Genomic DNA, 24,021 nt, shown 5'->3' with positions numbered 1-24,021 from the left:
CATTTCTGCCCTCTGAAACTTGCTTTCCACTGGCTAATTCTACATCTGTACCCTCCAAATCCCCCAACAAGGCTGATCGAGAGTCCGCTCTCAACAGTAGATCACCCAGGTACCCTAGTACTGCAATCCCCTGCTGGCGTAACAATGGCAATACCGGAGCTATGACCTTGGTAAACACTCTGGGAGCGGAGGGGAGACCAAAGGGTAGCGCCACAATTGATAATGTTCCTCTGCTACTGCAAAGCGAAGAAATCGCCGGAGTCCAGTGCAGTGGCGGCTGGTGAAGTTTTAAGATGGGGGGGTGCAAGACCCCGACCATCCATTTTGACCCCTCCCATTTCTCGGAAGCCCCACCCCTTATAGACTCCACCCATTTTGTCCCCTGTATTTTGCTTGCGTGAGCCAATTCTCCCAATATATCACATATTAAGGGGTCCATCAGTGCTAGTATATCCCATAATAGTGAACAGGGGCCCTATTATGGGATATACTGTGAGAGACATCCTATTATGGGATACATGGACTGAGAGTGGCACAAACCCCACAGTACAAACCCCTCAAGCACAAACCCCACAGTACAGGCCCTCTAGCATAAACCCCACAGTACAGGCCCTCTAGCACAAACCCCACAGTACAGGCCCTCTAGCACAAACCCCACAGTACAGGCCCTCTAGCACAAACCCCACAGTACAGGCCCTCTAGCACAAACCCCACAGTACAGGCCCTCTAGCATAAACCCCACAGTACAGGCCCTCTAGCACAAACCCCACAGTACAGGCCCTCTAGCATAAACCCCACAGTACAGGCCCCTAGCACAAACCCCACAGTACATGCCCCCTTCAATATAGTGACCAGTATAAATGCCCCCTTTCAATGTAGTGACCAGCATACATGTCCCCAATGCAGTGACCAGTATACATGTCCCCAATGCAGAGCTATGCGTGTGTGCCTCCAGTGACCACCAGTATACATGTCCCCCAATGCAGAGCTATGCGTGCGTGCCTCCAGTGACCACCAGTATACATGTACCCCAATGCAGAGCTATGCGTGCGTGCCTCCAGTGACCACCAGTATACATGTACCCCAATGCAGAGCTATGCGTGCGTGCCTCCAGTGACCACCAGTATACATGTACCCCAATGCAGAGCTATGCGTGCCTCCAGTGACCACCAGTATAAATGTACCCCAATGCAGAGCTATGCGTGCCTCCATTGACCACCAGTATACATGTACCCCAATGCAGAGCTATGCGTGCGTGCCTCCAGTGACCACCAGTATACATGTACCCCAATGCAGAGCTATGCGTGCGTGCCTCCAGTGACCACCAGTATACATGTACCCCAATGCAGAGCTATGCGTGCGTGCCTCCAGTGACCACCAGTATACATGTACCCCAATGCAGAGCTATGCATGCGTGCCTCCAGTGACCACCAGTATACATGTACCCCAATGCAGAGCTATGCGTGCGTGCGTGCCTCCAGTGACCACCAGTAATGTACCCCAATGCAGAGCTATGCATGCGTGCCTCCAGTGACCACCAGTTATGTACCCCAATGCAGAGCTATGCATGCGTGCGTGCCTCCAGTGACCACCAGTAATGTACCCCAATGCAGAGCTATGCGTGCGTGCCTCCAGTGACCACCAGTAATGTACCCCAATGCAGAGCTATGCGTGCGTGCCTCCAGTGACCACCAGTAGTGTACCCCAATGCAGAGCTATGCGTGCGTGCCTCCAGTGACCACCAGTAATGTACCCCAATGCAGAGCTATGCGTGCGTGCCTCCAGTGACCACCAGTAATGTACCCCAATGCAGAGCTATGCGTGCGTGCGTGTCTCCAGTGACCACCAGTAATGTACCCCAATGCAGAGCTATGCGTGCCTCCAGTGACCACCAGTAATGTACCCCAATGCAGAGCTATGCGTGCGTGCGTGCCTCCAGTGACCACCAGTAATGTACCCCAATGCAGAGCTATGCGTGCGTGCCTCCAGTGACCACCAGTAATGTACCCCAATGCAGAGCTATGCGTGCGTGCCTCCAGTGACCACCAGTAATGTACCCCAATGCAGAGCTATGCGTGCGTGCCTCCAGTGACCACCAGCAATGTACCCCAATGCAGAGCTATGCGTGCGTGCGTGCCTCCAGTGACCACCAGTAATGTACCCCAATGCAGAGCTATGCGTGCCTCCAGTGACCACCAGTAATGTACCCCAATGCAGAGCTATGCGTGCGTGCGTGCCTCCAGTGACCACCAGTAATGTACCCCAATGCAGAGCTATGCGTGCGTGCCTCCAGTGACCACCAGTAATGTACCCCAATGCAGAGCTATGCGTGCGTGCCTCCAGTGACCACCAGTAATGTACCCCAATGCAGAGCTATGCGTGCGTGCCTCCAGTGACCACCAGTAATGTACCCCAATGCAGAGCTATGCGTGCGTGCCCGACTGAGAGTGCACTTACCTGTGAGTCACGGCGGCTTCTCCCTCTCCTCTTCTTCGTTCGGCGGCGGGAAGGTGAGCGGCTCTTCTCCCTCTCGGCCTCTTCTGCGGCGGGTGACCGGCGCCGGCTTCTTCTCAGGACTGCCCTGCGCCCCCTATGGGCTGGCTGCCACTGGTCCAGTGTAAATAGGGCTGTGTAAATATGCGTCCTTGAGATCTATGGAGACTAAGAACTCTCCCGATGAAGAGACGCCACTACTGTGCGGATGGATTCCATCCAAAACCTCCGTATTCGCACAAAGCGATTCAGAGCCCTGAGATCCAGAATGTTACGCACCTTGCCCTCCTTTCTGGGCACTGTAAATAGATTTGAATAATACCCTTGAAACTGTTCCTGAGATGGAACCGGTACAATCACTCCTTGCGACAGCAAATCTTGTACCGCCCCACGCAGGTCCAGTAACCGGACTGGGGATAATTGTAGATTGGACAGGAAGAACCTGTCCAACGGACGAGACCGGAATATGATCTTGTACCCTGATCGGATCAATTTGTAAACCCACTTGTCCTGAATCAAGGAAGTCCAGGGTCCCTGAAAGAAACAAAGTTGTCCCCCCACCCCAGAACCGGGTGAGGTTGCCCCTTTATGCAGCTGAAGACTTGTTGGCAGGCCCAGATTTTCTGGACTTAGTCTTTGCCGACCATGGCTTCTTGGGACCCCCAGAAGACCTGAATTAAAGTTGCATCAAAAGTTGCATCATAGTAGTGCAGATACTTTTTGAAAGTCGCTGATTTTCAAAGTCGCATAGGTGGGAACAGGTTCCATTGAAATCAATGGGCTGTGACTTGTCATGCGACGTTGCATGTACAAAGTCGCATGACAAGTCACACTAGTGGAAATGGAGCTTTCGTCTGTTTCCACTATTACGATTTAGAGTGCAACTTTGATCCAACTTTACACTCTCTGGATCAAGGTTGCATCAAAAGTTGCATCAAAGTAGTGCAGGTACCCTTTCAAAGTCGCATAGATGGGAATGGGTGTCTTTGAAATAAATTGGCTGTGACTTGTCATGTGACTGAGTGTCCAAAGTCGCATGACAAGTCGCACTAGTGGAAACGTGGACTAAAGCTGGATACACACTATCCAACTTTTGTAGTTAGATTTCCTTCAGATTTACCTTTTCTATGTAGTGCAAGGGCCTGCCAGATTGCATACAAATTGAAAGTGTTTTGGTTTGACCTCATATTATATGGTTTTGGTAAGTCTAAAGGAAAAAGTCTTAAGAAAATCTTATAGTGTGTATGGCCCATTAGTTTGGTTGCCTGTACTATGATGATTGTAGACTGTGAGCTGAGACCCCAGAGCACTTCCAGCTGCACTGACAGTCCTCTTTCCCCCGTGTCCCGCTTTTTTCTTTTTTTCTCCTATGATAGTCTTCATTCAAAGCCCAGCAAAGCTATACTGTATATCTGCCCCTGTCCCCCATGTCCTGTGGGAAGGGCTCTTTTTTATTTCTTAATTTTTTCATGAATTAGGGTATACAATGCATCCTTACTCATGAAAGAACACTGGGCAGGAACCTATAATCAGCTCCTCCCATGCAAACTGCAAATGTATTACTTCTCTGTCATTGCTGTATTGCATGTCATTTTGCATTGCTACACCTGTTGCATCCCTGTTCATAGGCTGATCAAGGGTGCTTAATACTTCCCACCACTAGATGGGGATAGCACCACTCTGGGATATCTATCCCAGCTCAGGCCCTATCTGTGGTCAGTTGTTCAGTTCCGGAAGTCAGTGTGCAGAGTAAGCACAAGGTGGAGAGAAGTTCAGTCCAAAGAGGGGACAAATTGGAAGTGCTCAAACCAAAGGGTAATAGCCACCAACCGGCAGCTTTGAGAATAAAGGTGAAGGATTTCTTAGCCACCGGCAACCTCACAGAATGTCACTGGATTAAAAAGGGTCCAGAAACCGAGTCACTTACCAGTAAGCATTTATACTGAACCACAGCTTGAGTCCAGGATTACCAAAGCCTATTAACAGTGGATCAGCAGAATTCCTCTATTTACCCAGAGACTGTATTCTATCTGGATGTTTATACTGCAACCAAAACCAGTAACAGTAAGGCTCCATGTACACGGGGCGTTAGAAAAAACGTGCTGCAAAGCTAGTTCTGACGCCGGGAAAAAGCAGCTGTTAAACGTGCTTTCAGTAGCTTTTTCCATTTGCGTTATTGCACGTTTGGCCACGTTGCTTTCAGCAGCGTTTTTTCTGCCTCTATTCAAAGTCAATGGTTCCCTATGGGAGCCTATTGATTTGAATGGAAGTCGCACCGCAAGTCGGATCAGGATGATCCGACTTGCGGCGCGACTTGCGCTGTGAGAATCTTGCGGAGGAACTCCACGCCAAAAATGGTAAAAAAACTGCGTGGGGGTCCCCCCCAGGTTCCAAACCAGGCCCTTCGGGCCTGGTATGGAATTTGAGGGTAGCCCCACACCGAAAAAACGGCATGGGGTCCCCCCCAAAATCCATACCAGACCCTTATCCGAGCATGCAGCCCGGTAGGGCAGGAAGGGGGAGGGGACGAGCGAGCGGCCCCGCCCTATCCCCCTGGACCATACCAGGCCACATGCCCTCAACATGGGGGGTGTTGGTGCTTTGGGGCAGGGGGAGCTCTGCACCCCCCACCCCAAAGCACCTTGCCCCCATGTTGATGAGGACAAGGGCCTCATCCCCACAACCCTGGCCGGTGGTTGTGGGGGTCTGCGGGCAGGGGGCTCATCGGAATCTGGAAGCCCCCTTTAACAAGGGGGCCCCCCAGATCCCGGACCCCCTCCCTATGTGAATGGGTATGGGGTACACTGTACCCCTACCCATTCACCCCATAAAAGGCAGTGTATGGAAATAACGACAGGAGACGTTTTGGAAAGTTTATTAAAAATCTTCATCTGTTCTTCTCTGCTCTGGTCTTCTCCCTCTCCTGGTCTTCTAGTCTTCTGCTCTTTTGCCCTCGGCTCTTCTCTTCTTCTTCCTCCAATCCTCTGTGACATGAGGGCGGGGCCTCCCGATGACGTCACCTGGGGCCACGCCCACAATGGCTATATAACAAGCTGCAGAGACCGGAGACCGGCATAATCACCGGAGACATCGTCGGAGGAGGACCGGAGGAAGAAGAAGAGAAGAGCCGAGGGCAAAAGAGCAGAAGAGCGGACAGCAAAAGAGCAGACGACTAGAAGACCAGGAGAGGGAGAAGACCAGAGCAGTGAAGAACAGATGAAGATTTTTAATAAACTTTCCAAAACGTCTCCTGTCGTTATTTCCATACACTGCCTTTTATGGGGTGAATGGGTAGGGGTACAGCGTACCCCTACCCATTCACATAGGGAGGGGGTCCGGGATCTGGGGGGCCCCCTTGTTAAAGGGAGCTTCCAGATTCTGATGAGCCCCCTGCCCGCAGACCCCAACAACCACCGGCCAGGGTTGTGGGGATGAGGCCCTTGTCCTCATCAACATGGGGGCAAGGTGCTTTGGGGTGCGGGGTGCAAAGCTCCCCCTGCCCCAAAGCACCAACACCCCCCCCATGTTGAGGGCATGTGGCCTGGTATGGTCCAGGGGGGGGGGGGGCGCTCGCTCGTCCCCTCCCCCTTCCTGCCCTACCGGGCTGCATGCTCGGATAAGGGTCTGGTATGGATTTTGGGGGGACCCCACGCCGTTTTTTCGGCTTCGGGCTACCCTCAAATTCCATACCAGACCCGAAGGGCCTGGTTTGGAACCTGGGGGGGACCCCCACGCAATTTTTTTCCCATTTTTTGGCGTGGAGTTCCCCCCAAGATTCTCACAGCGCAAGTCGGATCATCCTGATCCGACTTGCGGTGCGACTTCCATTAAAAACAATAGGCTCCCATAGGGAACCATTGATTTTAAATGGAAGAAAAAAAACTTATAACGTGGCTGAACGTACGTTCATCACGTTAGGTCACGTTTGGTCACGTTCGGCCGCGTTTCTGCGTTTGAAACGCCGGGAAACACACATTCGAACGCAAATAATTGCGTTCCAAAAAACGTCCCTGAACTCAACTGCCTGCAAATGACTGTAAACGACCCTGTGTACATGGACAGATAAGATAAAATGTAGATGGGTTCAGGGGCTTCGGAAAAAAACACCCAACTGCTCCTAAACGGCCATTTACAACGTCCCGTGTACATGGAGCCTAAAAGTTGTGAGTTGTATCCTACCACTGTCTACCTCATTCTTCACTATTGCTACTACAACTGGTTGTACCACCATTAACAGTACTGGCGTCATGACAAATACCATCAAGGGACCCAGCCGCCACAAGCACCCTAAACACCACTGTCATCACGGGCACCTCAACCACCATCTTGGCTGGTTTTTCCCTATCACAGAGCGTGCCACGGAGGATTTCGTGTTGTCTTCCTCTTCACTGTACGACCAGCCCAGGGAGGCTTTCTTCTAACCGTGAGTAAACCAATGAACTGTATTATTGCTGTCTCTCATCGGCCCACCATGCACCTCACGTGTCGCCCCTGTGGTTCTGGCACGACGCATAAAAATTTGGCATCACGAACGGGATATTAACCCCTGCGCCTTATCTAAAAAAAAAAACTGTTGCATCAGAATAAGCCCATTTGCTTTATTGTGAGACTGTTTACTTATTGCACGCTGTGTGGGGCCAAAGTACTGTTTAAACTGTTTCAAAGTTGCATGGAAGTGTTATCCCAGTTATCAGCATAAAAATCGCAGCATCCAAAGTGAGAAAATCAGACATTTGTGTGTCAACAAAGCTGCTTGCTGTATTTGAATTGACTGTTTCTATTCACTTAATATGGCCGCCGGAGGCCTTCTTGTTTAAAAATTTCTGTGCCATCACTGTGGATAAGTTGGTGACACCCCATGGAGAGCGGGAAAGTTGGGTGCCACCCATTTATGCAAAGTTGTCCAGCCAGCCCGTCTTACCTTTGCTGTGCCAATCCTGGGAGGCCGATCCTATTCGCAAGTGCAGCGCCGCCTCCTGTCCCTCAGCCACGTCAGAACGAGATGCTGTGCACAGGAGGAGAGTGTGACGTGTGCACGCCCCAGAAATCACGAGACTTCGCATGCGAGCGAAAGAAGAGAAAGTAATCACATTGCTTGCCGTCCTCCGAGCAGTAATCACAACCTGTCATTTGCCTCTACTAACTATAAGGAGCACTAATAGCAGGAACGCTGCCAGAGACCCAAATCAACATTGTTGCAGCACTGTATTCAGCCGCCATTAAATTCTTCAAGGGCCATACACCCGCAAGGCAGCGGTCGCCCATAGCAACGCCGCACAAAAAGTGTCTAAAAACGCATTTGACTCACCTAACTATAATTCACCTGCTGTTACCATGTCTGTGCAGGAAGATGACGTGCAGCCTTACCTCAGCGGACCCCCTGCAGCAGCCGCAGTCAGTCCCAGCGCAATACCAACTGCTGCAGCCCAAGCTGAATGCCTTTAACCATGCCTTATTATGTTGGGGCCCCCTGGTTCCCACGATATACTGGAGAAGTGCATACATTTAGGGACTTTAAAGAAAAAATTCTTGCTGTGTTCAGATTGTACCCTGTATCCTCAGAGCAACAGATGGAGATTCTTCTTGCGCAATTGGAAGGAGCTGCGCTCAGAGAAGTTAAATCCTGGCCGAGCTCAGAGAGAAAGACCATGGAGCAGATATTTGAACGTCTCTACACCACCTTTGAACCCAGAACCGTGTCAGAGGTCAAGATGAGGTTCTTCAGCAAGAAACAGCAATCTAGTGAGTCACTCAGAGACTTTGCATTATCTTTTCAGGAATCCCTTAGAGCTGTTGTCCAAGTAGACCCCCGTGAGGCAGAGAATCAGGACAAAACCCAGAAAGAACAATTTATTAAAGGCGTCAATACTGACAATCTAAAGAGCCAACTAAGAATGTTAGCCGCCCAACATCCAAGAGCTACCTTCTTAGATTTCAAAGAATTAGCTATCAGCATACTGGGAAAAAGCCCACCAACAGAATCTGTTAGATCTGTTGAAGTGCCTGTATCACTGCTGGTTACCCCTGTAAAGTCTTTACCTATAGTCAGTCAGGCAACCCAAGCCCCAGTTCCTGACGCAGTTGCTGCCTTGACTGAGCAAGTCCATTTCCTGACTAAAAGTCTGGAGTAAGTCCACCAAAAGTTGGAACAATGGGAGAAACCATTAATGCTAGAGGATGAGAAACCTGTGTCCAGAAGACTCTTCCCCTCTAATTATAGAGAGACTTATTCCAGAAATTCTGGCGGACGCCCCCCTGACCTCACTAGTACCCCTGAGCGGCCTATCTGCACTTACTATCACAAGCCAGGCCATACAGAAGCAACCTGCTGGCAGTTAAACGGGAAACCCCCGAGGCCAAGGACCACCCCGCGGGAGGTAAACCAATAGGTCCAGAAGATCCTCACTGGATGCCAAGATACGTAGGATCCCATCCAGAAGTGGCACTTCAAATAAATGGAGTTCCTTTTGTTGCCCTAGTTGACAGAGGATCCCAAGTCACCACCATCCAACAATCAGCCTTTAAAAAATACTGGGATAAAAATCAGCTTACCCAGCCTCCAGGATCCTGGCTGAGTCTTATAGCCAGTAACGGCAAACCCGTACCAGTCTATGGTTATTGGGAACCTACCATTCAAATAGGAGGAACTACACTACCTCGACAGGGCCTTATTGTGGTACGAGTCAAAGACAATAACAACAACCCTCCAATAGTCCTAGGAATGAATGTCCTCAGGAACTGTTATGTTGAGATGCTAGCAGGGCCAGATTAAGAGCATCATGGGCCTGGTGCTGAAGATTTTAGTGGGCCTTTTTATGGAAATAAATAAAATAAAAAAAGCAAACAATTTTTTACCGTGCGTTTTTTTGCTAAGGAAGTGAGAGTGGGTACCTGTCAAATCTAGGTACCCGCTTCCTCCAAAAAAAGGACATGCCAAATGTGGCATATCGGGGGGTCAGGAGGCCTTAAAGCAGAAGTTCCACTTTTGGGTGGAACTCCACTTTAAACAGAATCTTAGTCACTATATACACTGAACACTCATGCCAAAGTCATTGTACCCACATAATACTCATTATTATTGTGCCATAAGGGAGAAGATGGGAGAGAGACAGGGAGGAGGAAGGGAGGGGGGTGGGGGAGATGTAAACCCTAATAAAAGGACATTTTGAATCCTGTGTATCAAACAATAATGCAATATAGTGTGGCACCAAAAAGAAAATATTACTCCACCCAAAACTGAAGTTCTGTATATGTCTGATATTATGTGCAATACTATTCCTACTAATATTAAAAGGCCACCAGTTTCTGTGTTTAAAGTGTAACCAAAGAGAAAGCTTTTATTTTTTTTTTATTTTGGATAGAGTAAGGAGGGGTTAGCCTGGGTTCACACTACTGCGATACGGGAGCCACCGCCATTCCTGTGCAGGTTGCGCATCGCATCTCCCCGCAGGCAGTTCACACTCCGCTCTGCAAACAGCTGCCGGTCAAAACAAAGGTAATGACACCCCTAGATTAGTTTGCAGATCGCAGTGCAAACTGTGAATTCGGACAGGAATTGGATCGCATGGGATCCGATTCCAGTGCGGGGAAAAAAAAGGTTCCTGCAGCATTTTCTTGCGAATGCAATGGGAGTTTAGCCATACAAAATGTATGGCTGAATTCGCATTGCACAGACATCCCATGTGATCTGCATAGCAATGTGTAGCAAATCGCATGCAATGTCTGTGTTTGCAATAGTCTGAAACAAGGCTCATACCCCTGTCAGCTTTTCTTTTCCCAATCTGCGCCCCATTGAGGAGATTTCTCTTTACTTCCTGTCCTATAGCCAAACAGGAAGTGAGAGAAAATCCCTCCAAATTAAGGGAATTCTAGTGTCACCATTGGATGATTTCCCCCTCTATTCCTGCTCTGGGGACACCCAAAATTTAGGGTTTTCATTTACTTCCACATTTGATGATAACAGTAAACAGGACAAATAGAGACAAACAGAGCGGGTAAATCTCCCTAACAGGGACATAGGCAGTGATTGAAACCTGACGGAGGATCTAATCCCTCTCCACTCTATCAACAAACTAGAAAAAAAATGCATTTAGTTATACTTTAACAATGTCTTAAAATGTTCTGTTAAGTGCTCCGCTTAAGTGTAGAAATTCACTTTGCACCTTATTTCAATTCTTTTTTTTTTTAAGGTATTGCATGTATAGAAAATAAGGTGCGAGCAGATTGAATACCTAAAGAGAGTGACAGAAATAATGTGGAGTTCAAAGTGAACCATGCTATTACCTGTATGAATTGGCATTTGGGGGGTAAAAACATGCAGTGAAGAGGTATATCACCTCCTCACTGCCTGTCACTTTTCATTTTAGTGACAGTGCCTGCTGCAAGTGTGTACAAGCCTTTGGGTTCACACTAGTGTGCTGCAGTTTACCTGCAGTTTTAGCTGCAATCCTATTGATTTCTATTAGGTTGCAAGTTTTTGCTGCATTTTCTGAAAGTGTACCAAAGATGCAGCATGCAGGTATTTTGTTGCGCTTTCAGAAAATACAGAAAAAACATGCAACCTAATAGGAATCAATAAGACTGTGGCTTAAACGCAGGAAAACTGCGGATACACATGCAATGGGACAAACCATAGCAAACCAGTGTGAACCCACTTAAAAGCACAAATTACCAAGTGCTACCATAGGCTGATGACACAATTCTAAACACTTTGACTGCAGTTTTAACAGCTAAAGCTGGAGAAAAAGTTAAAAAAAAAGGGGGAAGGAGAGAAGAAAGGAGACAGGAGGAAGAGTCCAGTCACTGAGCTCACATATGGATGGTTCCTGGAGGCTTATCACTCACACATATCATGTTCATGTTGTATCTGTCGGCTGCTCTGTGTATAAATTCCCGCCCACACGGCTCCTTCACTTCACTGCACGGACTGGTGTGGGCGGGCACAGAGGGAGAGAGGGGGGGAGAAGGCATAGCCAATCCAGCCTCTCTCCTCTTCCATTTGTGCAGGGGGAACTGTGCTCTGTGACACTGTAATATTCACACTGAGCCAACACAGGTCCCGCCAGCCACCCCTACATTTACCAACCGCTTCTCCTGTCCCATAGACGTTTATGGACAGGAGAAATCAGGCTCATGCTGCTGGTTGGGTGGCCCTATCTTAAGGGAGGGGGCTTGGTGCTGCAGCTCCACTAGCCCCTATGTTAATCCGGCCCTGGATGCTAGTAGCCTTGCACCAGTCAGTACCTACTGCCTCTCCTGCTTCTAAGAAGGTGATCCAACAAACCATCCGTGTACTAAATGTGCAACAGAGATTCTCCAACGAAAAAGGAGAAATTTGCTGTGCCCGCATCCGAGATAAGCAACCTGTGATCCTCAAACCCAACACCCGACACCCAACAACCCCCGAGGCCAAGGACCACCCCGCGGGAGGTAAACCAATAGGTCCAGAAGATCCTCACTGGATGCCAAGATACGTAGGATCCCATCCAGAAGTGGCACTTCAAATAAATGGAGTTCCTTTTGTTGCCCTAGTTGACAGAGGATCCCAAGTCACCACCATCCAACAATCAGCCTTTAAAAAATACTGGGATAAAAATCAGCTTACCCAGCCTCCAGGATCCTGGCTGAGTCTTATAGCCAGTAACGGCAAACCCGTACCAGTCTATGGTTATTGGGAACCTACCATTCAAATAGGAGGAACTACACTACCTCGACAGGGCCTTATTGTGGTACGAGTCAAAGACAATAACAACAACCCTCCAATAGTCCTAGGAATGAATGTCCTCAGGAACTGTTATGTTGAGATGCTAGCAGGGCCAGATTAAGAGCATCATGGGCCTGGTGCTGAAGATTTTAGTGGGCCTTTTTATGGAAATAAATAAAATAAAAAAAGCAAACAATTTTTTACCGTGCGTTTTTTTGCTAAGGAAGTGAGAGTGGGTACCTGTCAAATCTAGGTACCCGCTTCCTCCAAAAAAAGGACATGCCAAATGTGGCATATCGGGGGGTCAGGAGGCCTTAAAGCAGAAGTTCCACTTTTGGGTGGAACTCCACTTTAAACAGAATCTTAGTCACTATATACACTGAACACTCATGCCAAAGTCATTGTACCCACATAATACTCATTATTATTGTGCCATAAGGGAGAAGATGGGAGAGAGACAGGGAGGAGGAAGGGAGGGGGGTGGGGGAGATGTAAACCCTAATAAAAGGACATTTTGAATCCTGTGTATCAAACAATAATGCAATATAGTGTGGCACCAAAAAGAAAATATTACTCCACCCAAAACTGAAGTTCTGTATATGTCTGATATTATGTGCAATACTATTCCTACTAATATTAAAAGGCCACCAGTTTCTGTGTTTAAAGTGTAACCAAAGAGAAAGCTTTTATTTTTTTTTTATTTTGGATAGAGTAAGGAGGGGTTAGCCTGGGTTCACACTACTGCGATACGGGAGCCACCGCCATTCCTGTGCAGGTTGCGCATCGCATCTCCCCGCAGGCAGTTCACACTCCGCTCTGCAAACAGCTGCCGGTCAAAACAAAGGTAATGACACCCCTAGATTAGTTTGCAGATCGCAGTGCAAACTGTGAATTCGGACAGGAATTGGATCGCATGGGATCCGATTCCAGTGCGGGGAAAAAAAAGGTTCCTGCAGCATTTTCTTGCGAATGCAATGGGAGTTTAGCCATACAAAATGTATGGCTGAATTCGCATTGCACAGACATCCCATGTGATCTGCATAGCAATGTGTAGCAAATCGCATGCAATGTCTGTGTTTGCAATAGTCTGAAACAAGGCTCATACCCCTGTCAGCTTTTCTTTTCCCAATCTGCGCCCCATTGAGGAGATTTCTCTTTACTTCCTGTCCTATAGCCAAACAGGAAGTGAGAGAAAATCCCTCCAAATTAAGGGAATTCTAGTGTCACCATTGGATGATTTCCCCCTCTATTCCTGCTCTGGGGACACCCAAAATTTAGGGTTTTCATTTACTTCCACATTTGATGATAACAGTAAACAGGACAAATAGAGACAAACAGAGCGGGTAAATCTCCCTAACAGGGACATAGGCAGTGATTGAAACCTGACGGAGGATCTAATCCCTCTCCACTCTATCAACAAACTAGAAAAAAAATGCATTTAGTTATACTTTAACAATGTCTTAAAATGTTCTGTTAAGTGCTCCGCTTAAGTGTAGAAATTCACTTTGCACCTTATTTCAATTCTTTTTTTTTTTAAGGTATTGCATGTATAGAAAATAAGGTGCGAGCAGATTGAATACCTAAAGAGAGTGACAGAAATAATGTGGAGTTCAAAGTGAACCATGCTATTACCTGTATGAATTGGCATTTGGGGGGTAAAAACATGCAGTGAAGAGGTATATCACCTCCTCACTGCCTGTCACTTTTCATTTTAGTGACAGTGCCTGCTGCAAGTGTGTACAAGCCTTTGGGTTCACACTAGTGTGCTGCAGTTTACCTGCAGTTTTAGCTGCAATCCTATTGATTTCTATTAGGTTGCAAGTTTTTGCTGCATTTTCTGAAAGTGTACCAAAGATGCAGCATGCAGGTATTTTGTTGCGCTTTCAGAAAATACAGAAAAAACATGCAACCTAATAGGAATCAATAAGACTGTGGCTTAAACGCAGGAAAACTGCGGATACACATGCAATGGGACAAACCATAGCAAACCAGTGTGAACCCACTTAAAAGCACAAATTACCAAGTGCTACCATAGGCTGATGACACAATTCTAAACACTTTGACTGCAGTTTTAACAGCTAAAGCTGGAGAAAAAGTTAAAAAAAAAGGGGGAAGGAGAGAAGAAAGGAGACAGGAGGAAGAGTCCAGTCACTGAGCTCACATATGGATGGTTCCTGGAGGCTTATCACTCACACATATCATGTTCATGTTGTATCTGTCGGCTGCTCTGTGTATAAATTCCCGCCCACACGGCTCCTTCACTTCACTGCACGGACTGGTGTGGGCGGGCACAGAGGGAGAGAGGGGGGGAGAAGGCATAGCCAATCCAGCCTCTCTCCTCTTCCATTTGTGCAGGGGGAACTGTGCTCTGTGACACTGTAATATTCACACTGAGCCAACACAGGTCCCGCCAGCCACCCCTACATTTACCAACCGCTTCTCCTGTCCCATAGACGTTTATGGACAGGAGAAATCAGGCTCATGCTGCTGGTTGGGTGGCCCTATCTTAAGGGAGGGGGCTTGGTGCTGCAGCTCCACTAGCCCCTATGTTAATCCGGCCCTGGATGCTAGTAGCCTTGCACCAGTCAGTACCTACTGCCTCTCCTGCTTCTAAGAAGGTGATCCAACAAACCATCCGTGTACTAAATGTGCAACAGAGATTCTCCAACGAAAAAGGAGAAATTTGCTGTGCCCGCATCCGAGATAAGCAACCTGTGATCCTCAAACCCAACACCCGACACCCAACAACCCCCGAGGCCAAGGACCACCCCGCGGGAGGTAAACCAATAGGTCCAGAAGATCCTCACTGGATGCCAAGATACGTAGGATCCCATCCAGAAGTGGCACTTCAAATAAATGGAGTTCCTTTTGTTGCCCTAGTTGACAGAGGATCCCAAGTCACCACCATCCAACAATCAGCCTTTAAAAAATACTGGGATAAAAATCAGCTTACCCAGCCTCCAGGATCCTGGCTGAGTCTTATAGCCAGTAACGGCAAACCCGTACCAGTCTATGGTTATTGGGAACCTACCATTCAAATAGGAGGAACTACACTACCTCGACAGGGCCTTATTGTGGTACGAGTCAAAGACAATAACAACAACCCTCCAATAGTCCTAGGAATGAATGTCCTCAGGAACTGTTATGTTGAGATGCTAGCAGGGCCAGATTAAGAGCATCATGGGCCTGGTGCTGAAGATTTTAGTGGGCCTTTTTATGGAAATAAATAAAATAAAAAAAGCAAACAATTTTTTACCGTGCGTTTTTTTGCTAAGGAAGTGAGAGTGGGTACCTGTCAAATCTAGGTACCCGCTTCCTCCAAAAAAAGGACATGCCAAATGTGGCATATCGGGGGGTCAGGAGGCCTTAAAGCAGAAGTTCCACTTTTGGGTGGAACTCCACTTTAAACAGAATCTTAGTCACTATATACACTGAACACTCATGCCAAAGTCATTGTACCCACATAATACTCATTATTATTGTGCCATAAGGGAGAAGATGGGAGAGAGACAGGGAGGAGGAAGGGAGGGGGGTGGGGGAGATGTAAACCCTAATAAAAGGACATTTTGAATCCTGTGTATCAAACAATAATGCAATATAGTGTGGCACCAAAAAGAAAATATTACTCCACCCAAAACTGAAGTTCTGTATATGTCTGATATTATGTGCAATACTATTCCTACTAATATTAAAAGGCCACCAGTTTCTGTGTTTAAAGTGTAACCAAAGAGAAAGCTTTTATTTTTTTTTTATTTTGGATAGAGTAAGGAGGGGTTAGCCTGGGTTCACACTACTGCGATACGGGAGCCACCGCCATTCCTGTGCAGGTTGCGCATCGCATCTCCCCGCAGGCAGTTCACACTCCGCTCTGCAAACAGCTGCCGGTCAAAACAAAGGTAATGACACCCCTAGATTAGTTTGCAGATCGCAGTGCAAACTGTGAATTCGGACAGGAATTGGATCGCATGGGATCCGATTCCAGTGCGGGGAAAAAAAAGGTTCCTGCAGCATTTTCTTGCGAATGCAATGGGAGTTTAGCCATACAAAATGTATGGCTGAATTCGCATTGCACAGACATCCCATGTGATCTGCATAGCAATGTGTAGCAAATCGCATGCAATGTCTGTGTTTGCAATAGTCTGAAACAAGGCTCATACCCCTGTCAGCTTTTCTTTTCCCAATCTGCGCCCCATTGAGGAGATTTCTCTTTACTTCCTGTCCTATAGCCAAACAGGAAGTGAGAGAAAATCCCTCCAAATTAAGGGAATTCTAGTGTCACCATTGGATGATTTCCCCCTCTATTCCTGCTCTGGGGACACCCAAAATTTAGGGTTTTCATTTACTTCCACATTTGATGATAACAGTAAACAGGACAAATAGAGACAAACAGAGCGGGTAAATCTCCCTAACAGGGACATAGGCAGTGATTGAAACCTGACGGAGGATCTAATCCCTCTCCACTCTATCAACAAACTAGAAAAAAAATGCATTTAGTTATACTTTAACAATGTCTTAAAATGTTCTGTTAAGTGCTCCGCTTAAGTGTAGAAATTCACTTTGAACTCCACATTATTTCTGTCACTCTCTTTAGGTATTCAATCTGCTCGCACCTTATTTTCTATACATGCAATACCTTAAAAAAAAAAAGAATTGAAATAAGGTGCAAAGTGAACCATGCTATTACCTGTATGAATTGGCATTTGGGGGGTAAAAACATGCAGTGAAGAGGTATATCACCTCCTCACTGCCTGTCACTTTTCATTTTAGTGACAGTGCCTGCTGCAAGTGTGTACAAGCCTTTGGGTTCACACTAGTGTGCTGCAGTTTACCTGCAGTTTTAGCTGCAATCCTATTGATTTCTATTAGGTTGCAAGTTTTTGCTGCATTTTCTGAAAGTGTACCAAAGATGCAGCATGCAGGTATTTTGTTGCGCTTTCAGAAAATACAGAAAAAACATGCAACCTAATAGGAATCAATAAGACTGTGGCTTAAACGCAGGAAAACTGCGGATACACATGCAATGGGACAAACCATAGCAAACCAGTGTGAACCCACTTAAAAGCACAAATTACCAAGTGCTACCATAGGCTGATGACACAATTCTAAACACTTTGACTGCAGTTTTAACAGCTAAAGCTGGAGAAAAAGTTAAAAAAAAAGGGGGAAGGAGAGAAGAAAGGAGACAGGAGGAAGAGTCCAGTCACTGAGCTCACATATGGATGGTTCCTGGAGGCTTATCACTCACACATATCATGTTCATGTTGTATCTGTCGGCTGCTCTGTGTATAAATTCCCGCCCACACGGCTCCTTCACTTCACTGCACGGACTGGTGTGGGCGGGCACAGAGGGAGAGAGGGGGGGAGAAGGCATAGCCAATCCAGCCTCTCTCCTCTTCCATTTGTGCAGGGGGAACTGTGCTCTGTGACACTGTAATATTCACACTGAGCCAACACAGGTCCCGCCAGCCACCCCTACAACCGCTTCTCCTGTCCCATAGACGTTTATGGACAGGAGAAATCAGGCTCATGCTGCTGGTTGGGTGGCCCTATCTTAAGGGAGGGGGCTTGGTGCTGCAGCTCCACTAGCCCCTATGTTAATCCGGCCCTGGATGCTAGTAGCCTTGCACCAGTCAGTACCTACTGCCTCTCCTGCTTCTAAGAAGGTGATCCAACAAACCATCCGTGTACTAAATGTGCAACAGAGATTCTCCAACGAAAAAGGAGAAATTTGCTGTGCCCGCATCCGAGATAAGCAACCTGTGATCCTCAAACCCAACACCGAAACTCTCTTGTGGTGCCGAGCTGTAGTCGGAATTCAGGGTCAAGACTACCAAGCCCTGGTAGAACCTGTTGTTTTGGAAGACTATCCTCTAGTTAGAGCCGCAATAAGCCTAGTAACCGTCTCTGAAGGTAAAGTGCCTATTCGACTCCTAAACTTGAGTGATAGCAGTGTAACACTAACAAAACACCGTCCTATTGCACAGCTAATCCAAGTCATTTTTCAAGATGTCATCAGTGTGGCTACAGCTACCACAGAGCAAATTACCAAGAGACAGAACCCGCAGGACCAAAATGTAAACAAATCCTGGTGGAAAGAACTTCATGTGGGAGATGCTTCCACACCAGCAAACCAAATCGAGGGAGTACTAAAAATTGTGAAGGAGCTTCACCGTGCCTTCAGTAAGCATTCTACAGACTATGGAGAGGCGGATATCATCAAGCACTCCATCCCTACAGGTTCACACCCACCGATCAAGGAAAGATATCGGCCTATACCACCAACTATGTACCAATCCGTAAAGCAAATGATCCAAGAGATGAAGGACTCCAATATCATTGGAGACAGCCATAGTCCATGGGCTGCTCCTCTAGTCCTTGTCCGTAAAAAGGATGGTAACATCATATTCTGTGTGGATTACAGAAAAATTAACCAAATTACCCACAAGGATGCTTACCCTTTACCACAGATAGAGGAATCTTTGACAGCTTTAGGATCTTCAGCCTACTTCTCTACCCTTGATTTAACCAGTGGATACTAGCAAGTACCAATGGCACCTGAAGATCGTGAGAAGACTGCATTTACCACCCCTATGGGCCTATTTGAGTTCAACTGCATGCCTTTTGGACTTTGCAATGCACCCGGAATTTTTCAAAGATTAATGGAGCATTGTTTAGGACACACAAATTTCAAAACCGTCCGGTTGTACTTAGACAATGTCATCATCTACTCAAAATCTTATGAAGATCACTTGAAACATTTGGCCGAAGTTTTTTAAGTCCTCATTAAACATGGACTCAAAGTCAAACCATCTAAGTGCTATCTACTGAAGTCAGAAGTCAAATACTTAGGGCATATTGTAAGGTCTGAAGGTGTTAAACCAGATCCAGAGCAGATAGCCGAAATTGGCCTACTCCTACTACAGTGAAAGAAGTGAGGAGTTTTCTCAGTTTCGCAGGCTACTACAGGCGCTTTATTCCTCATTTTGCCCAAATTGCGGGGCCAATATTAGAACTTCTGAGAGGACATCCTAAGAGGTACCAAAAGTCTCCAATCCCAGCTGCATGGAACACAGAAAGAGAAATTGCCTTCCAGCTCCTGAAGAAGAAGTTGACAGAACCACCAATCTTAGGCTATCCAGATTACCAGCAGCCATTTCATCTGTACACAGATGCTACAAGAAGGAAAAGAAAGAGTTATTTCCTACACTAGTAGATCTCTTATGGCTCGTTTCCACTGAGCTTTCTGGTACGGTTCGGTACGGTACGCTATTTATGCCGTTTCCATTATGAATGGTACCCTAATTCCGAACCGTACCGTACCACTTTTTTGGTACCCTTTCGTTGGGGTACCAAGCACATTAGTACCGTACCAACTGGGTGGAGCTACACTCTGCAGAACTTTGATTGGTTGACAGAGAATTCTCTATCACAGCTTTCCTGCTACACCACGCCTATCATGAAAGGGTACTATTGGCAGTGGAAACGCAATGTGTACCGTACCAAACCGTGCCGTACTGAGCCGTACCGTACCACTCAGTGGAAACGAGGCATAAGAGGTACTAAAAAGAAACAACCAAAACTATAGTTCCTTCAAATTGGAATTCCTCGCACTCGTGTGGGCTGTTACGGAAAAATTTAAAGATTACCTTGCCGCAACACCATTTGTGGCCTTCACAGATAACAACCCGCTAGCACATCTTAATACCGCTAAGTTGGGAGCATTGGAACAAAGATGGGCCTCACGCCTAGCTAACTACAATTTCTACAATTTCTAAAACTAAAATGATTTTTACAACAAATCATGTGTAGTACATCGCAATCACCTTAAGTTATGTCTCAAGTAAAGCACTCAAGAAGAAACTCTTCAAGAAGAAGCTGTCCAAGAGGAAACTCAACACATAGAACCAGAGCCTACAAAATCATCTGATTCAGAGGATCCACTACAGTCTTTTGTAAAAAAGTTATTAGACTCTGATCCTTTACAATGGTTCCTTGCACCATGGCTCAATATCTTCATGCCTGCCAAGACCAATACCACCGCACTTCAACCAGAGGAGCTATCTCAAAAAGAATCTACTACAGCTCAAGAGACACCAAGTTCCGTGAGACAAGGCCTGTAGAAACTCAGCCGCTACTAAGATCTGACAGGACTACAAGAGGACAACCACCTGCCCGTTATAGGGATTTCTTGCACCAGCAGCCGTGAAGACAACTACCAGCCCTGTCATCTCATCGTTGAGTGCATTCTTACATTGTCTGGAGTTCCAGAGTGAGAAGAAGACTTACTTGTGATGATATGTTCATTTCCTTTAAAGGACTTTTTAAATGGACTACTTGCCTACTGTTTTGCAACGTTCAAGCCTGCACCCGGAGAGAGACTTTCACGTACCTGAGCCTCCGTGATATTCCTCTGTTTACAATTTCCTGTGCCCAGGGAACGGACTCATACCATGTGAGCCTCCTGAGATGTTATTTTTTTTTTGTTTTTTCTTTTTCCATCTTATCATGGACTATTCTGGTTTTGCTATACATCACCAGTCTTCAGAGGAAAAACTACACCCCTTTTTGTCACCTTTTGTCACATTTCGTTGTTGCCTGAGATATGTTTGCCTAACCCATTTTACTTGCAGATACAAAAAGTACAAGAATGGGGTTATGTTGTTATTTCCTATGCATGCATGCTTTTCCCTTTCTCTTATATCTTACAGGAAGACACAACATTGAGTCAAAAATGTGTCGAGGTCGACACACGTTTTACCATGGGGGTATGCAGCGTCCCACTCGGGACACGTGGGAACTGCAAATGTATTACTTCTTTGTCATTGCTGTATTGCATGTCATTTTGCATTCCCGTTGCATCCCTGTTCATTGGCTGGTCAAGTGTGCTTAATACTTCCCACCACTAGATGGGGATAGCACCACTCTGGGATATCTATCCCAGCTCAGACCCTATCTGTGGTCAGTTGTTAAGTTCAGGAAGTCAGTGTGCAGAGTAAGCACAAGGTGGAGAGAAGTTCAGTCCAAACAGGGGACAAATTGAAAGTGCTCAAACCAAAGGGCAATAGCCACCAACCGGCAGCAAAGACCTTTGAGAATAAAGGTGAAGGATTTCTTAGCAGTGGCGGCTGGTGCTCAAAATTTTTTGGGGGGGCGCAAACAGTAAAATGTAATAGGCATTGCTTTGCAGCAAAAAACGCTGTAAAAAGTGCGTGACTTTGAGGTCACAAAAGTGTGAAAGGGGCCTTCAGGAATTAAGGTATAGTGTGCCCCCTTTCAATGCACAGAGACTGGCATACATGCCCCCTTCAATGCACAGAGACCAGCGTACCCCCTTCAATGCACAGAGACCAGCGTGCCCCCTTCAATGCACAGAGACCAGCGTACATGCCCCCTTCAATGCACAGAGACCAGCGTGCTCCCTTCAATGCACAGAGACCAGCATACGTGCCCCCTTCAATGCACAGAGACCAGCATACATGCCCCCTTCAATGCACAGAGACCAGCGTACATGCCCCCTTCAATGCACAGTGACCAGCGTATGTGCCCCCTTCAATGCACAGTGACCAGCGTACGTGCCCCCTTCAATGCACAGAGACCAGCATACATGCCCCCTTCAATGCACAGTGACCAGCGTGCCCCCTCATTTTACTCGATATATGATATTAGACATAGAGAGAGAGGTGTACGGATAGTATATGCTAGAGCCCCCCGATGTGCCCCCACACTGATCGGTTACCTCTGTCGGGCTTCATCTTCCCGGTGTGTCCGGTAGAAGAAGCAGTGGCAGTTGGTCTCATGGGCTCCGGTGTCCGGTCGGCCGATCAGTCAGGATGAGCCCCCACACAATGTCCTGCCTCCTCATGGGCCCTCCTTCTGTCCTCCGCTGCCTCCAGTCTATTTATAGAGGAAGGCCGCTCTGTCCATGGTGAAGGTGAGTCACTCGGATCTGCCATAGACACACACACAGCTGATGCCGGTCCTCCCTCCCCCTCTTTCTCCTCCCCGGTCACAGCTGACTCTCAATCAGCGGCGGCTCGCGGCTTCTCCGGCGTCTCCTCCCCAGCCAATGGCATGAGGTTTGCTTTTCGGCCAATCAGGAAGCGCGTATCAGACATGCTTCCTGATTGGCCAGGAGGAGGATCCGTGTGATAATAGCGAATTTTCATTCACTATTGTCACACAATGGGTGGGCTCGGGACGCACTGCTCTGCCCTGCGGTCCACCCTTTTCTGCAGCCTACTAGAGCCTCTTGCTCTAATCAGGTGATGCAAAAAAAAATAAATCCCCATTGAACTCCATGCGTCCAGCGCCCCTGCATGTAGATTAGGGGGCCGGACGCATGGATGGGGGGGTGGCGCCCCTGCGCCCCCAACGCACCGGCCGCCACTGTTTCTTAGCCACCGGCAACCTCACCGAATGTTACTGGATTAAAAAGGGACCAGAAACCGAGTCACTTACCAGTAAGCATTATACTGAACCACAGCCTGAGTCCAGGATTACCAAAGCCTATTAACAGTGGATCAGCAGAATTCCTCTATTTACCCAGAGACTGTATTCTATCTGGATGTTTATACTGCAACCAAAACCAGTAACAGTAAAAGTTGTGAGTTGTATCCTACCACTGTCTACCTCATTCTTCAATATTGCTACTACAACTGGTTGTACCACCATTAATGGTACTGGTGTCGCGAGAAATGCCATCAAGGGACCCAGCCGCCACAAGCACCCTAAACACCACTGTCATCACCTCAACCACCATCTTGGCTGGTGTTTCCCTATCATAGAGCGTGCCCCGAAGAATTTCGTGCTGTCTTCCTCTTCACTGTGCGACCAGCCCAGGGAGGCTTTCTGCTAACCGTGAGTAAACCGATGAACTGTATTATTGCTGTCTCTCATCGGCCCACCGTGCACCTCACGTGTCGCCCCTGCGGTTCTGGCACGTCGCATATACGCCCACTGGCTACAGAGGAACAGTGCTCCTCCCTGGAAGAGATGTCGAAAAGCTGGGAATTTTTCATTTTGACACATAAGGTTGAACTCCGCTTACATTAATGATTGCAAGGGAGAATTAAAGGTATTAGGCTGTACTTCTGTTTTAAAGACAGACGTCAAACTAATGTGCAGGGTAAAGTCTACACTAGAGGTGTTCAACTCAATTTCATTGTGGGCCGCATCAGCATTAGGGTTGCCCTCAAAGGGCCAGTTATATCTGTAGAATTAGATGTCCAGAGCACCCCACGCCCCCTTACATCCTTACATGGGATGTCAAGAACCCCCCCCCCACCATCAGAAGTCAAGAGTCACCCACCCTTCCTTACAGGAAATGCCCCTTTTACCTTGTGCTGCTGCCAGGAAGAAGATGCAGATGGATCTGGGAAGAAGTGCAGAGTCTGGAGGAGATCCAGAGGAGGGCTGGAGTCAGCTTCCAGAGTCTGCTGCATTCTGAGACCACTGTAGACAAAGGCAAGGGAGTGTTGCGGCTGCACAGAGAGGTGCAGGATCTGCAGGAGGAGTTCTGCCCTTCTCTCTGCTGCGGACTGCTGAGAAGGGGGGGTGGGCAAAGATGGGGGCCGCATTCCGCCCGCGGGCCTTGTGTTTGACACCTGTGGTCTACAGCAGTGTTTCTCAACTCCGGTCCTCAGGGCACACTAACAGGCCAGATTTTAAGAATTACCTTGGGGAGATGCAGACTAGAATACTGCAATCACTGAGCAGCAAATGATATCACCTTTGATGTATGTCAGTTTTCTTGCAAACCTGGCCTGTTAGTGTTCCCTGTGGACCGGAGTTGAGAAACACTGGTCTACAGGCTTGGAAAAATCAGT

Source organism: Pelophylax lessonae (assembly GCF_965119305.1).
Source record: "Pelophylax lessonae genome assembly, chromosome: 12".
NCBI classification, from domain to species: Eukaryota; Metazoa; Chordata; class Amphibia; order Anura; family Ranidae; genus Pelophylax; species Pelophylax lessonae.
This window is presented reverse-complemented; position numbering follows the sequence as displayed.